The following is a 14,769-nucleotide window of genomic DNA, read 5'->3' as shown; positions in this document are numbered from 1 at the left end:
CACCTTATCTTGATGAGCCTTAGTTTCCTCATACACCCAAACTTCTCTCACAAGCCCAAGGATTAAATGACATAACTGTGCATCTGGCAGACAACAGATACCCTATTAATATCAGGTAGTTAATACTATAATGAATGTTTCCCATGTAGGCTAACTGGGGTGGATTTTTGTTTCTTGTACCCCAGGGTTTTCTCTTAAGATGGAACTCCAGCTGTCCTCGACACTGACGCCTCTCACTTGGAGGCTCAGGGCGGGTCTCCTTTCTTGCCCCACCAAGGCCAGAGACAGAACCCAGTTTGAGACGGAACCCAGGCAGAGGTGCTGTGTTGCTCACAACACCTGGGCAGCCCTGGCAGCTGCTATACCCTCACCCTACTCATTGCAAAAGCAACAGGCGAGGCAAACAGATGGCTTTTTCCCTCCCCCAAGATGGGAAAAGAAAAAAAAAGGAAAGGGGATGAACAGATTTCCACTGGCTAGAAGATCAAAGAGAAATAGGCATTTTCACTGATAAACTTCACTTGAACGTCATCCTTGTGCCCAGGGATGTGATCATCCCAGAGCAGGACCGGGCTGGGACCAGCTTGCTGTTGCCTATTGATGTATCATTAATTTCTTTTTGTTTCCCGCTCTGGTGTACACCCGACTCAAGGTGAGAGAACGCAACTGGGCTGCGACTTCTCAGATTGATAGATTGCGTTTCTGTGCTGGGTCCGTTTCATGCTTGGTGACTTTGCAGCAAAGCAATTATCACTGTGGAATGCATAATGGCCTAATTAATAACTAATGTCAGGTTGGCCTCTGAGCCATGATTATACCTTAGCGAGCCAACTTTTTTTTTCTTTTAAACATTCCGAGAGAAAAATATTATTATAATTGACTGGTTAAATTGTCAAAGTGTCCCTACCCTGTGGACATGGGGCGTTGTAGGAAGCACATAAAGCCTGGAAGAAAGAGAGGTGTTCTGCGGCCAATTGGCCATGTAGCCTTGCTCAACATCTGAGTATTTTTGGGCCAGAACATCTGCACCTGTAAACAGAGCCACCCTTTCTGGAATTTAGTGGGATTCTTGGAGCCTGGGGCAAAGTAGCTCTTGTTCACTACTGGATCCCCAGGGCCTGCCACACAGTAGGTGCTTAATAACGATCAAGGGTAAGGACTCTGAACCTGGACTGCTGCTGCTGCTGCTAAGTCGCTTCAGTCATGTCCGACTCTGTGCAACCCCATAGACAGCAGCCCAGCAGGCTCCCCCATCCCTGGGATTCTCCAGGCAACAATACTGGAGTGGGTTGCCATTTCCTTCTCCAATGCATGAAAGTGAAAAGTGCAAGTGAAGCCGCTTAGTCCTGTCTGACTCCTAGTGACCCCATGGACTGCAGCCTACCAGGCTCCTCTGTCCATGGGATTTTCCAGGCAAGAGTACTGGAGTGGGTTGCCATTGCCCCTGGTTCAAATCTTGTCTTTGCCCCTTACTGGCTGTGTGACCTTGGGCAAGTTATCCAACCTCTCTGTGCCTTATTCGTCTCACTTGTAAAATATTGCTAAAACATTTACCTTATAGGATAGTCACAGGGAATAATAAATTGACATCTGTAAAGTGCTTAGAATGCTGGGGTTGAGCCAAGGCCTCCCTGGCTCCTGGAGGTTAGGTGTCTAAACCAACGGGGCTTGTCTTCAAGAAGCCACTTCTGCCTCTGACTCTTCTGCTAACAGTGTCATCCCCACTGACCCCTGGAGCCCGATACCCAGGCCTTCTATCTCCCTCGGCCACCTGAAGGCCAGACCCCCACATCCAAACTCTTTTGAAGCAGCCTTCTCTTGGCCACACCTCTGCTTCTGCCTCAAGTCAGGACACCATTATGCCACGTCTCAAGTGTTCCAGACCCCGACTTCTAAGTTGACCCTCTCCTACCCCACTCACCCCCAGAGGGATCTTTCTAGAAAAGCCTCCTGGTTAGGCTGTCCTCATACATCAAGAGAATCCATGTCACCTCATCTACCCACAAGACAAAGTACAGACTTAACACGGCATTCGAAGCCCCCCCCCCGCCCGGTTTCCTTGCCTCTTTCTCTCCCTTTCCTCCCTACATACTGTAGCTCCAGAAACATGGCCCAACTCACCAAATAGTCATTGGCAGACGACTATTCATTTTCAGCCTCTGTGTGTAACGCACTGAGCTAATAAACAAACACTCCGAACATGACCATCTCATTTAGTCCTCACAATAAGCCTGTCCACTAGGCACCAGTTTATTGAGGAAACAGAGTCGGAAAGAAGGGAAGTGACCTAAGATCACATCCAGCCAGTGTTCAAACTGGGGCTCAAACCAAGGTCTGCCTGATGCCAAGACAACTTGTACGCTTACCACTTTGTTCTCTGTGCTTCATCTTGTCCAAGCCTTCCTAACCTGAGCTGGGGTTTCACCTCCTGGAAGTCTTCCCTGATTGCCCCTGATTGCCGATAAAGTAAGCACATTTGCTTTTTTTCTTAGTTGATTGTGGACGTGGGCTCCCAGTGGGTAGCTTGGCCTCCTTGTTGGACAAAGCTCATTTCTTCTCTTAGCCAGGCCACCACAGAGATATATATAGTAGGAGCTTTATATATCTTTACCAGATCATTAAAAGTTCTTCCTTGCCCTTGCTTTGCTGCTTCCTGGACTTAACAGATTCCTTCAAACTCATTTCCTACTCTTTTTCCAAAATGTACTCACCCTACTGTTTTCCTGGCCCCATCCTACCCTCCAATAGCTAATCGGGTAGTTACTTCACCCATCAGGGAGTCCACAGTGCAGGACACAGGGTTATGTACTCACCTAGCCCTGTTTTTTCTTTTAACACCTTCCTGGGCACACGTTGGACTCTATTTCCAGCTTCCCTTGAAATTGGACATGGCCTTATAATTGAGTGCTGGTCAAGGAAGTGTGGGTAAAAACGATGTGGCCGCTTCCAGGTCTGGCCCTTGAGAACTTCCCCCATGTACTGTTTAAGTGAAGGGGACTCTGGAATGCAGTGAAGGCAGAGGCAGAAGCCAGGAGATACCAAGATCCCTGAGTGGCTGCGTGCAGCAGAGCCGCTTTGCGTCATTAACCAGTACCAGACTGTGATGTGACTGAGAAATAATCTGTTGCTGTTTGATGTCGTCGTTACAGGAATGAACCACCGTGGCTACTGCAGACACAATGGGTTTGAATCCTGCCTCACCTACTTCTCAGCTATGTGATCTGTGTCTCCACTTGAGTTTCAATTTTCCTTAGGATTCTCCAGAATATCCCCAAACATCCCAGATGTCAGATCACCAGCCTTGAGTATGGTACCATGCAGGTGCTCAAGAGATGGAAAGCCCTCCCACCCTCTGACCCCACCTCTGTGTCCCAGTTCCCAAATTTCAGCGCGGGGCCTCTGCTTAGTTCCAGGACATAGGATTTGGCTGATCCACGAATATTTGGCTTTACGTTTTAATTAAGTGTTGTTAGTTTGTAGTTGTGCTGAGAAGAATTGTATTAGAGGGCAGGAGTTTATAAACCTCACGAAGGAACTAAATAAGAGCCTTTTGACTGTCACACTGTGGGGTCTAAGGCCAGGAAGAAGGAAGATGGAGGGAATTTAGGAGGTGAGGTGGTCTTTGTGGGTGGGGAGGCAGTGGGGGCCAGTGTACCAGGGTAAGCCTGGCTCAAAGCGATGCTGTGCTTGGCAGGGTAGATGGGGGTTGGGTAAAAGCCAGGGCACAGGTGAGGGCCTCAGGGACTCTGGCCACCTCTCCCGGGCTTTCGGCCCTGAAATTCTCGCCTCCCTTCTCCCTCAGGGCCTTAGCACACACTGCTCCTTTTACGTGGCATGCCATTCCAGCCCTCCTGTGGCTAGAATGCTCCGCGCCATGCTTTAGTCCACTGGCATTTCCTCCTGAAGTCCTCCCTGACATCCCATGACGCTCTCAGAACCCCATGGAACTTGTGTCACAGCCACTGCTATAGACGATGATTATACATTTACTTGCTGTGCGAGGGCCTGAATTACATCTGTCTTCTCCCAGAAGGTCAGCTCTGGAAAGGAATGGACTCTGTCTCATTTGCTCCTGTGCCTAGAATAAGTGCTCTGTATATACTGATGGAGTAACCAAATGAATGGATAATAATTTTCTCCCACTCCCTGAACACCTAAAAGCAGGAGGAAGCAAACTTCTCCCGTAAAAGGCCGGATAATAAATAGTTCTGGCTTTGCAGGCCATACAGATTGCTGTAATGACTCAGCTCTGCAGCTGTGGTGGGAAAGCAGCCGTGGACAATACATGAATGAATGGGCATGGCTGTGTTCCAATAAAGCTTTATAAAAACAGGCTTTGGCCTGAGGGCCAGCGTTGGCTGATCCCTGGCCTAAAGCTTGCTGTTTGGCTCTCTGTTTTCACTTGCACTTCTAGTGGTAATGCTGGGGCTTACCTGTAGCAGCTTGCCAAAGCTGACTGTTAAATTTTCTGGACTTTTACAAGCTGGTTATTAAACATGGCCCTAATTAAAATTTTAAATCGTACAAACCTACAATTATAATACATAAATTACATTAAAAATGATGGTACTACAATCTGGATGAATCTTGAGGACACTCTGAGTGAAATAAGCCAGTCACAGAAAGACAAATACCGATGATTCCACTTCTATTAAGTACCTAGAGCAGCCAAATTCATAGACAGGAAGTTTAAAATTGTGGTTGCCAGGGGCAGGGAATGCGGAGTTACTGTTGAATGGAAACAGAGTTTCAGTTTGGAAAGATGAAAAAAGTTCTGTAGATAGATAGTGGTGATGGTTGTCAAACAGTGTGGATGCACTTAGTATCACTGAACTGATGAGTTAAAGATGGTTAAGGTGGTAATAAATGTTATGTGTATTTTAACACAAAAGATTGGAAAAAAGAGGGAATACATATTCAGAACTCATCGCATTACTACTCTTGCGGCTCTGAGGTTATGCACAGCTATTATGTCTGTGGTGGAAACACTACCTGAGATGCTACTGCGTATCTCCTCCCAACTCCATGTTGCCAGCCTGAAATTGTTCCTGGCGGGAGTATTTACACCACAGAAGTCAGGACGCCCCTGACAGCCAGCTCTACATTTACCAGCACGTGATTGGTTATTTCTATGTATCTGTCTCCTCCACTAGATGGTGAACTTCCAGGACAAGAGCATCTCAAATATTAGAATCACCAGCAGAAGCTTTTAAAATCCTGATGTCCAAGCCTCACACCAGACAGAATGCCAGCCACTATGGGGAGGGACCCAAGTCTCAATATTTTCTTAAAGTCCTCAGGAGATTTCAATGGGCAGTTTGAGCATCTCAAACTTTAATGAACACATGAATCACAAATCACCAAATTATTGAGACTTTTTTTTTTTTAATATAGTTGACTTACAAGGGGACCTTGTTAAACTGCGAATTCTGACTCCAGAGATCTGGGAGGTGGGGTGGGGGGGCCAATGTAACTCCATTTCTACCACACTTCCAGGTGATGTGGATGCTGCTGGCCCCATGTTCTGAATAACAAAGGGGTAAAGGATGAAATTCACAAGAAATTCAATCATAACAGTGATCCTTGCGATCGTTGCTGACCCTGAGGAGCGTGTGTCTGGCTGTTTCTCTCATTCAGCTGTACGGGCCCTGGGGACAGCAGGGGTATCTACAGTTGTTCACAACCTCATTTCTGGAGCCTGGAACTCACCCTGGAATACAGCAGGTGCAGAATAAATGTCTGCAAGACTGAAGGTCTCAGTGGAACTGGAAGGGAAGCAGGGATGGGCATGATGTGTACTCTAGGGCTCTGGCTGCAGGGGAAGGCATACCAACTCTAAAGCATGATGCAACACTCCTGACTCTGGGAGGTTCACACCACACAAAACCATTCAAGCTCTCTACCTGCACGAATCCTCCCAGCCTACCTGTGTGGTAGGGGCAGTTGCCATTCCCAGTTCACAGCCAACGAAACCGAGGTTCACTGAGTCCATTGATCAAGGAGAGGGCTGCAATTGGAACCCAGTTCTGTACCGATAGAAGCTTCTGTCATTTCTGTTCCACATTACAGGAGCCAGAAGAATGATCTGTGCTCACCCTCTTAGCTTCAGCGCGGTTCTTGGCACAAATGGAGCTCAACTGTCACTATTTCCTGAGCACGCGAGTCAATGATATTCACCACCTTAGCCCTTGAATACCATGCCTGGCACACAGCAGGTGTTCAAGAAACATCTACTGAACAGATGTCCGAGTGACCACAGGAATGGGCACTCACGCCCCGAGGGGACGTGCTGGCTGCTGCAGAAGCGTTGCTCTGCCTGCCGCTGGCCCCAGGCAGACACAAGCGCTAAGAGATGCTCGGCTGACAGCGCCATGAGATGGATGCACGCCCGGCGGCCTCATCTCCCCACCGACTGGCCCCGCATGGCCTTCCATAATGCAGTCCATTAAAAGGCTTGTAAATTTTCATACACGAAAGCCTACCATGGCATCAGCACAGACTAATTGTTGTTAAATGTGCGGGAATGTTACCGCCATGCTGCTGGAGCGATCACTCTTCCCAGCTCGGCCCAGACGCCGGCCCATTCCTCTGCAGGCAGAAAGCTTACAACGTGCGCACAAGGCCAAAAAGCAATTCGTGTCAAAAAGATCAATAATATAAAAATAAAGCATGAGAATTCTAGTTAAAGGGAATGTCATATAAATATGTGGCTCACGTCCATGATTCCAAGATTAAAAAAATCAATCAATATCGTTCTTTAGATGATGTTATTTCTAATGAGAAATACCCGGAACAACTGCAAATAACTGCTTAACTGGGGGGAAAAAAGCATTAATAATTTACTTTATAAGGCATATGATACTGAATGAAAGAGGATTGCTGCTGGTTCTTAATTTGGTTGTAATATGGTGTGACAGGTTCAATGATGCTTTGGTGGGTTCTTAATATTAAATTCAGAAGGATGTTCAGCTCGTTATAAGTTTTACCCCAAGCTGGGCAGGGCAAAGCCAGAGGGGCCAGACCGGATTATGGGAGCCAAGAAAACCTGCATCATCAAAGTTATTATGTCACCAGAGGAAGGGGTGGGGAGTGGGTGTGCACATACTCGCATGTGAGCCGGGAACAGGAAGGGTGGACGGAAATTCTTCTCTTTGAATCTTGCAAGTGACACCCTGTTTATTGAGCACTTGCTATATGCCAAGTCCTGGGCTGGGTATGCAGACTTGGGTTTGAATCCAGCTCTCTGCAATGGGCTGGGCTTCCCTGGGGGATTGTGCCTGGAAAAAACTCAGCAAAGACATATCTAAAAGGCACAGATCTGGCTGAAAAAAGAGGTCTCTTTTCGAACCCCTAACTACCTGCAAGTGTCCAATTCAGAGCCTCAATGTAGAACTGATCAATTCTACAAAAATCTATAGAGTGTTCTCAGCTTCTCTGTATCCATGAAGCTCCCTGAGGAGATCCACTCAGCCCTCCAAGCTGAGGTCTGAGTCTTCCACCCTCTGCTCTGCTGGTGAAGAGCTGTGTGAGCTAGGGCAAGCAGCTGAACCTCTCTGAACTGCAACGTCTCACCTGTCAGAGGGGACGACACCAGTGGTGCCTCCCTTGCAATGTTGCTGAGATGTGGTGACGCGTGGCTCAATGCACAGTAAGTTTTGCTGGCTAGTGTCCCAGCCTGAGTCACCACCCACCACCATGTGCTGGGTGCTGAGCCTCACTTACCTTACCTGAGAACGGGCGAGAGCAGATGCTTCCTCACGGGGCTTGGGGAGAAGTGGGAGGAATAAATTCAGCTCATCAGCTGGGAGTGATGACTAATGTCCAAAGAGCTTTGTTCTTGGAACTTTTCAAGGGTCAACTCATTTAACCCTCACATCAACCCTATGAGGTAGGTATTATTATTATCTCCATTTAAAAGCCAAGGAAGTTGAGGCCCAGAGAGGTTAAGTGACCTGCCCAGGATCACACAGCAGGCCAACAGATGGGTTAGGATGCAAGCCTGTGCCAATCTAGCTCCAAACTCACACTTGTCCCCACTGCTTATCTTTCCTGCTGGGTCCCGCTGGTCAGTGAGGCCGCTTCTCCCTGGCTTTGCTGGCTGGTCAGGACTGCATGTGTCTAACGTCCGTGTGGCCCCAAGGGGGCCCCACTCACAAAGAGATGGCATGCCAGTGCTGGGAGCGACAGAGAAAGGGTTACCTCGGGAGTAAGAGAATTATGACATCAAAGACAGCTGAAATAGCAAACAATGTTAAGAGGCAAAAGGCAAAAAAAAAAAAAAAAAAAAAAAAGATCTTGTAATTAAATTTCAACTCAAAGGGAAGGGCAAGAGTCCTGCAGGCAGATGCAGAACAGGAGGGGAGCACAGGGACCAAGTTAGGACACGGCGTGCAGGGCTGGGTGGGGGGCTCAGGGCCGATCTGAGCTGTGAGGACGTGTGCTCCAGGCCCCACTTAGGCAGCTCAGCTTCAGGAACAGGGACGGGGGACCTTGTCCTGGTCAGAACCCCTTCCGCACCCACATCTGCCTGTGAGGGCGCAGCAGGGCATCCTCAGAGTCTGGGGCTGCGACGGAAGGTGGGGGAGGCCGATGATGACTTCTGGTTCTGGGCACAGGATGGGGGCAGAGAGCAGGAGCTTGGGCAGGCGGTGTGGGGGTTCAGGTGGGGCATGCGAGGCATATAGTCTCCTCTCTGCCATTTTTGAGAGGCCAGCCCCACCCCCACCACGCGGAGGTGATCAGGAGGCTTGAGGGATCCTGTTACAACCGGAGTCGCAGCCGGGCCCTCCTCTGCTCTAAAGCCTCCTGTGGTTCCCACTCAGGCAGTCACAGCCGAGGAGCCCTGAACGATGAGACACCCACAAACACGACTTCTGCTATGCGGCATGCTGGGTGAGTGTGGGGAGCCATGCTGGGAAAGATGGGAGTCCAAGCCTGACTAGGGGTTGGGGTCAACCAGGGAGAGCTTCCTCACTCTTGGGAGGATCTGACACTTGAAAGGAGTTAATTGGGTCAAGAGACAGTACCAGGAAAACATTCCAGGTAAGAGAACAGCAGACATGTCGCCTGAGGTGGGAATAAGCCAGGCTGTCTACTGGCTGAGGGGGGAGGCTGGGAGGGGCCAGATGGCCTGGGGTTTCTGCCCTGAGTGCCTTCTCCACCCCACACCACCCTCCTGAGGCTGAAGTCATGCCCACCTAGGGTCTCATCCTGCCTGAGGTACTAAATGGATGTCAGTCGTCTCTCCGGAACCTCATCTGTAAGGTGGAGATAATCACAGAACCTTCCATTAACAGAAATATCATGAAGAACACACGAAATAATCATTAAAGAGTGTGCACCACACGGTAGATGTGCAATAAAAGTCACGTCAGCAGACTTCTCCAGCAAAGGCAAGGCCCTCCTTCAGGGCCAAGCCTGGCTCCTGACCGACTAGAAGAGTAAGCAACTGAGTCTCAGCGATGTTCACATCAGAAGCCATGCAGCAGATATCCTGGCCTCTCTCTCGTCTGATGCCCTGTTGGCCCGAGCTGGGTCTGATCAATCCTAGCGTCCTGGCAGGTGGATATGGGCAGAAGAAGGAACTTCCAGTCCTCTGCCCACCTGAAAGTGAGGGAACTCCCCTTGGCAGACTGTGTTTGGCACCTCTGGCTACATGAGACCTGTGGGAAAGGGTCTGGAATGCCTCAGAACACAGGAGATTATGACTTGTTACATCTCTGACCAGGGTGGCACCCTGAAACCCACATGAATCAGGCTGTCCAAGCGCAATCACCCCATTTTAGAGAAGGCACAGTAAAGGGTAACTCACTCAATGAAGGGTATATGTATTTATTTGTTGACTGAATCATCCACTCATCCAACCAACACCCATCCACCCAGGATAGGAGTGCCAGGTTGGTGGGCATCGTGCCATGCTTTGCCACCTAACCACCCACAGGGAAGGCAGCAAGCCCTCCTCTTTTGCTTTCTTGCAAATTTCTATTTCAACATAACCCTTCTGCTCCTCCACAGACAGAACTTCAACTGCATCTGTTCTAGACTTCCTTTAACTACTGGGGTTTGCCCTGTAGATGCACCCCAATTCTATGGGAAGAAATACAAAGGAGAAGAGACGAAAGCTCAAAACTGCTGATGCTTCCACCCGGGCCCCTGGAGGGCAATGCTAGGTTTGAAACTGAGAAGGCTGCATGCTGCCTGTGTGCCCTGGCTTCTGCCTTGGGATGCCCTCGGGCATCGGGAGGGCAGAAGGCAGGGCTCTGCATGGAGGTGGTGATCTAAGGACCTGGTGCTGGGGGAAAATGAGAAGGCTAAAATCTGGCAAAGGCTGAAGGAGAGGGGCTGGGGGGGTACAGAAGAAAATGGAGAAGAAGGTGGAAGAAAAGAGGAGGGAGATGAGAGTTGAGGATCAGTGGGGAGGAAAGAATTGGCACTCTAAATCCGGGCGTTCTGATTACCTCCTGCTGTGTAGCCACCCACCTCAAATGCAAAGGGCTCATAACAACTTCTTATCTTCATGGTCCTGGGGCTTGACCGGGCTCAGTGGGGTGGTTCTTTCTTGTCATCTCTCAGGCAGTCATGGCAAGATGGCAGCTGACGGCCAGCATGGTTCCTTGACTTGTGTCTGGTGCCTTGGTGTCCCTGGCCCCTCTCTCTACCATGTGAAGACTCATCCCTCAGGGGCTCTCCATGCAGGCTGGGCTTCTCACCACAGGGAGCCTCAGGGTGGTCACATTTCTTACAGGAAGGCTGGGCTGGAGGAGGCGGGAGGCAGAAAGCCCAGGCCGGCTGAGGCCTCTGCTGTCGTGGGCACAGGGTCACCTCTGGCACGTCTACTGGTTCAAGTGGAAACTACTCTGAAGGCCCATATTCAGAGGATGGAGACACAGGCTCCGCCTCCTGATGGGGGAAAGCCAGGATCCAGCAGAGACGTTCAGCCACTGCAGCGACAGTGTGAACCTGAAGGTGGGTAAAAGAAGGGGACCTCTGGGCGGGACATGACCCCTACACACTGATTCAGCCACAGGCACTGAGCTCCTAGGGACATTATAGGAAGGGGATCTCTGGGCGGGACGTGACCCCTACATGCTGGTTCAGCCACAGGCACTGAGCTCCTGGGGACATTATAAGAAGGGGACCTCTGGGCGGGACGTGACCCCTACACGCTGGTTTAGCCACAGGCACTGAGCTCCTAGGGACATTATAGGAAGGGGACCTCTGGGCGGGACGTGACCCCTACACGCTGGTTCAGCCACAGGCACTGAGCTCCTAGGACATTATAGGTATTTGTTGAGTGGGCCTTGGAGGGACCAAGGAGAAGGGTGGCCCTTCAAGTTCTGGCACAAACGCTTGCCCAACTCCCTGTTCCGTCTCTTGGTAGGTGGTGTCTCGACTCCCTCACCAAGCTCCTAAAAGGCGGTCATGCCACACGCGCTCCCTCTGATCCTGAGAGGACAGGGAGACAACATCCTCAGGCCCGAGCAACCAGACACACACACACCACAGTGAGAGCAAACGACTGGCTGGCCACTTGACAGTGAATCTCACTGGACCTCATGCGATCCCAACAGCTGTCCCTACGTAGGAGGGAACAGTGGCTCAGAGATACGAAGTCACTGGCCAGAGTCACACAGGCAGTGACGGCGGGACTCAGACCCGGGCGTCTGACCACTACTCTCTCGCTTCCCATGGGGGACAGAGGCTGTCTCTGCCTCTTCGGTTTCCAAACTGCTATGTTTCAATCAGGCCCAGGTGAACAAGTCTGTTCTACCTCAATGGAAGGGGTTTTCCACCATGCAGGCCACATCTCCTTCATGGCGGAAGAGGAAGGAAGCAGGGGAAAAAAAAACCCTCTCACAGCAGTGGCCTTGCCATCTTCTGGCTGGGCCACTGCACACACGCCTTAGCAAAGTTTCACCTCTGATTTACCATAACAAAACTTTTAATTTAGATGTTTTCGTCTCTCTCTCCAAGTAAAAATAAGTTTAAAATAATGACTGTAATAAATGAAGGTAATTAATTGTAGTTTGTTCCTTTACTGTCTAGTCAGCTTAATTTTACCTTTTCAACTAATAATGAGAAAATAATTTTTGTGCTCGGAGGGTTAATGATATGTAACTGCGAGAACTGCTAATTGCATGTTGCAATCCATCCATCAACAACCCCATCTGTGCGACTTGATTATGTTTGCTAAATTATTGCTTTGAATTATCTTTCATAAAGCAACTTTTGTAATTAGCGGGGCTTTCGTCTTGCTCTTTTCTCTGCGCACAAGGATATTCAAACTTTGGCCATTTCAAGCTGTCTCCATTAAGCCACCTTCTCTGGCTGTCTTTGTTTCCCTGAGCAGGGGGAATCAAGACTGTCCTTTAAGCAATCAAGGCGGAGAGGGAAAGCTTCCTCAATTCACAGCAGGGCAAATTCACTTCCTCTCCGCCTCTCTCCCACCACCAGCACGGTGGGGGAAAGAAAAAGAAAATAAGACCCCCGCATACATAGTATGAAAAGATAAAAGGATGCCTGTATTCTGTATACACCAGGGCTGGTGGAGTGAAATTAAGGAATGAACTTGAACGTGTTATATTTCAACAAGAGGCCCGCACTTGGGGAGAAGGAATGACGGGTACGATATTCAGCCTTGGCGTTTTATGGGTTAGTTTATGTGACTCTGGAAGGTGTTCGCCTCAGGGAATATTCCTGGGAGGTGATTAATGCCCACTTGGGAATCTGCAGCTCTGAGCCCAGAGCCTGGTGGATTGCGAGAGGGAAGTGGCATAAAGGATGAACCCTCATTAAAAAAATTAAAATGAAAATCAAATTTGGATTATAAACGGCCTGTGTTGTGCAGTTTGTTCTGGACGAAGAAGATGCTTTTTATTAACACCTTTCTTTGCCAGCGCTTCTCCCCTGAGGCACTGGGAGGGACATGGCAGCCGCGATGGATTAGTCAATAGATCATGAAGAAAGCAGGGGTTTCGGGAATAAAACTCCAGACAAATGTAGTCTTTTTGGTACATTAAAGGGACGATGGAAAACCCTTTTAGAAAAATTAACAAAGTTCTTTGAAGATTGCCAGCTATTAAAATGGGGTCCGTTCCACATGCCATGTGGATTTGGAAACGAGAATTCAGCTTTGCCTCTTCTGGGCGCCCTAAGACTCTCTCTCTCCTCCTGCACTTACTGAGCACCAACTGTGCGCCAGACACCATGTCAACTGCCCACACCCTGCTCAGTTCTCAGAAGCCCTCCTGTTAGTCGCCTTTATCGAAGGAGGAAAACTGCAGCTCAAAGAGGTTAAGGAACTTCCCCCACGCCACACCACTAGTGTAAGATTCAAGCCAGGCCCATCTGAGTCTGATCCACATGTACTTTCCACTCTACTACACTTGGGTCTTCCCTGACCACTGCCGAAATGTAACGTCTAACTCTTATTCCCATCGAAAGATGATGTAAGTCATGCTGGCTTCCTCTAGGGACAGAAAACCCCCTTCTTTTGGATAAAAAGCCTTGAACACCTAGTTAGGAAATAGGCAGATTCTGACCCAGGCATAGTGGAGGCGAAAGAAACCTATGTTGAAGGTGACTGATAACAGAAATAAAATAGTAAGGCTTTTAACACACAAAGTGATGTTCCGAACACTCTGTGAGTATTAACTTTGTTCTTCATTCACAACCCTATGGAATAGGTACAATTATTATCCAGTTTTGTAGAGTGGATACAAAAGTAACTTGTGCATAGAGGCACAAGCAACCTGCTTAAGGTCCAACAGCTAGAAACTGGTAGAAGCAGGATTCAAACCCAGGTTGACTCCAGAGTCTGTGCTCTTCACTCCCGAGAAGCTCTCGATGCATCAGGAATTACATTAAATTCTTTCCTTTCATTGTATTTCATCTAATCCTCAGAACAACATGAAAAGATCTGTAGTGCTTTTATTCTCCTTTAACAGATGGGGAAACTGAGGCTCTAAGTGGTTAAGAGAAGCTTTGCCATGCCAACCCAAGCAAGGGGAACGGCTAAGAAAGCAATGCTCTACATGAAGCACTCAATGCCTGTCTTGGGGCTGGACCAAAGGATCAGCTGCCCGAGAGCGCTTGTGTGCTGAATGCTTCTTACGGGACCGTGAGCTGGCAGATGGGGACCTTTTTTTTTAAAAAAAAAAAACAAAAAACACAAAGCCATGACAACACATTCCTAACATTATTGGTCTTCTTTCTGGGTTTTTTCCACCCTCTTCCAGCTCAGGCACCTCACAACCAAATAAATCAATACCGGATGGCCCTATAAATAAATAAGCACATCAGTCAACTCAGTAATAAAATGAAAGGATGAAAAATATGGAAATCAGCGACATTTGTGTAAATCCAGTTATTGTTTACTTTAATATTGCCTTATGTGCTTACTCGGTTCTGAAGAGACAGATTTAAAGTAATGTGGCACTTGGCGGACGACAGACTTAAAAATGCCATCTCCACTGGCGAGTGCTGAAGGGCCAATCCTTTCAGCGTCCTGCCTGAATCCAGGGGAAGACTGAGAAGAGCCCCCTGAAGACAGAATGTTGGAGAAACGGCCCTGCTCTTCCACCCCCCTGACTCAGTGTAACTCCATTCTTTTCCTTGCCAACCTCCTGTGCCAGCCAGACAAGTGGACATTCCTGGAATCCTGGTCACCAAGTCAAGCAAAGAGGAGACACGGGGGAGGTCCAGCTCCATCCCAGGGCTCCAGGAAGGCCAGAGAAACAACTGGCTGAGGACAGCTCAGCTGCTGCCAAA

At 48.9% G+C, this 14,769-nt stretch overlaps 1 protein-coding gene across 4 annotated transcripts in view; it reads right to left on the bottom strand.

Annotated features, from left to right (window-relative positions):
• Positions 1–14,769, bottom strand: part of CUX2 (cut like homeobox 2) — a 275,147-nt gene that overhangs the window by 82,188 nt on the left and 178,190 nt on the right. The window lies entirely within an intron of this gene.

The sequence above is a fragment of the Ovis aries genome, chromosome 17 (genome assembly GCF_016772045.2).
Source record: "Ovis aries strain OAR_USU_Benz2616 breed Rambouillet chromosome 17, ARS-UI_Ramb_v3.0, whole genome shotgun sequence".
Classification (NCBI taxonomy): Eukaryota; Metazoa; Chordata; class Mammalia; order Artiodactyla; family Bovidae; genus Ovis; species Ovis aries.
Note: the sequence above shows the minus strand (reverse complement) of the source record. Positions and strands in the feature narration are given on the sequence as shown.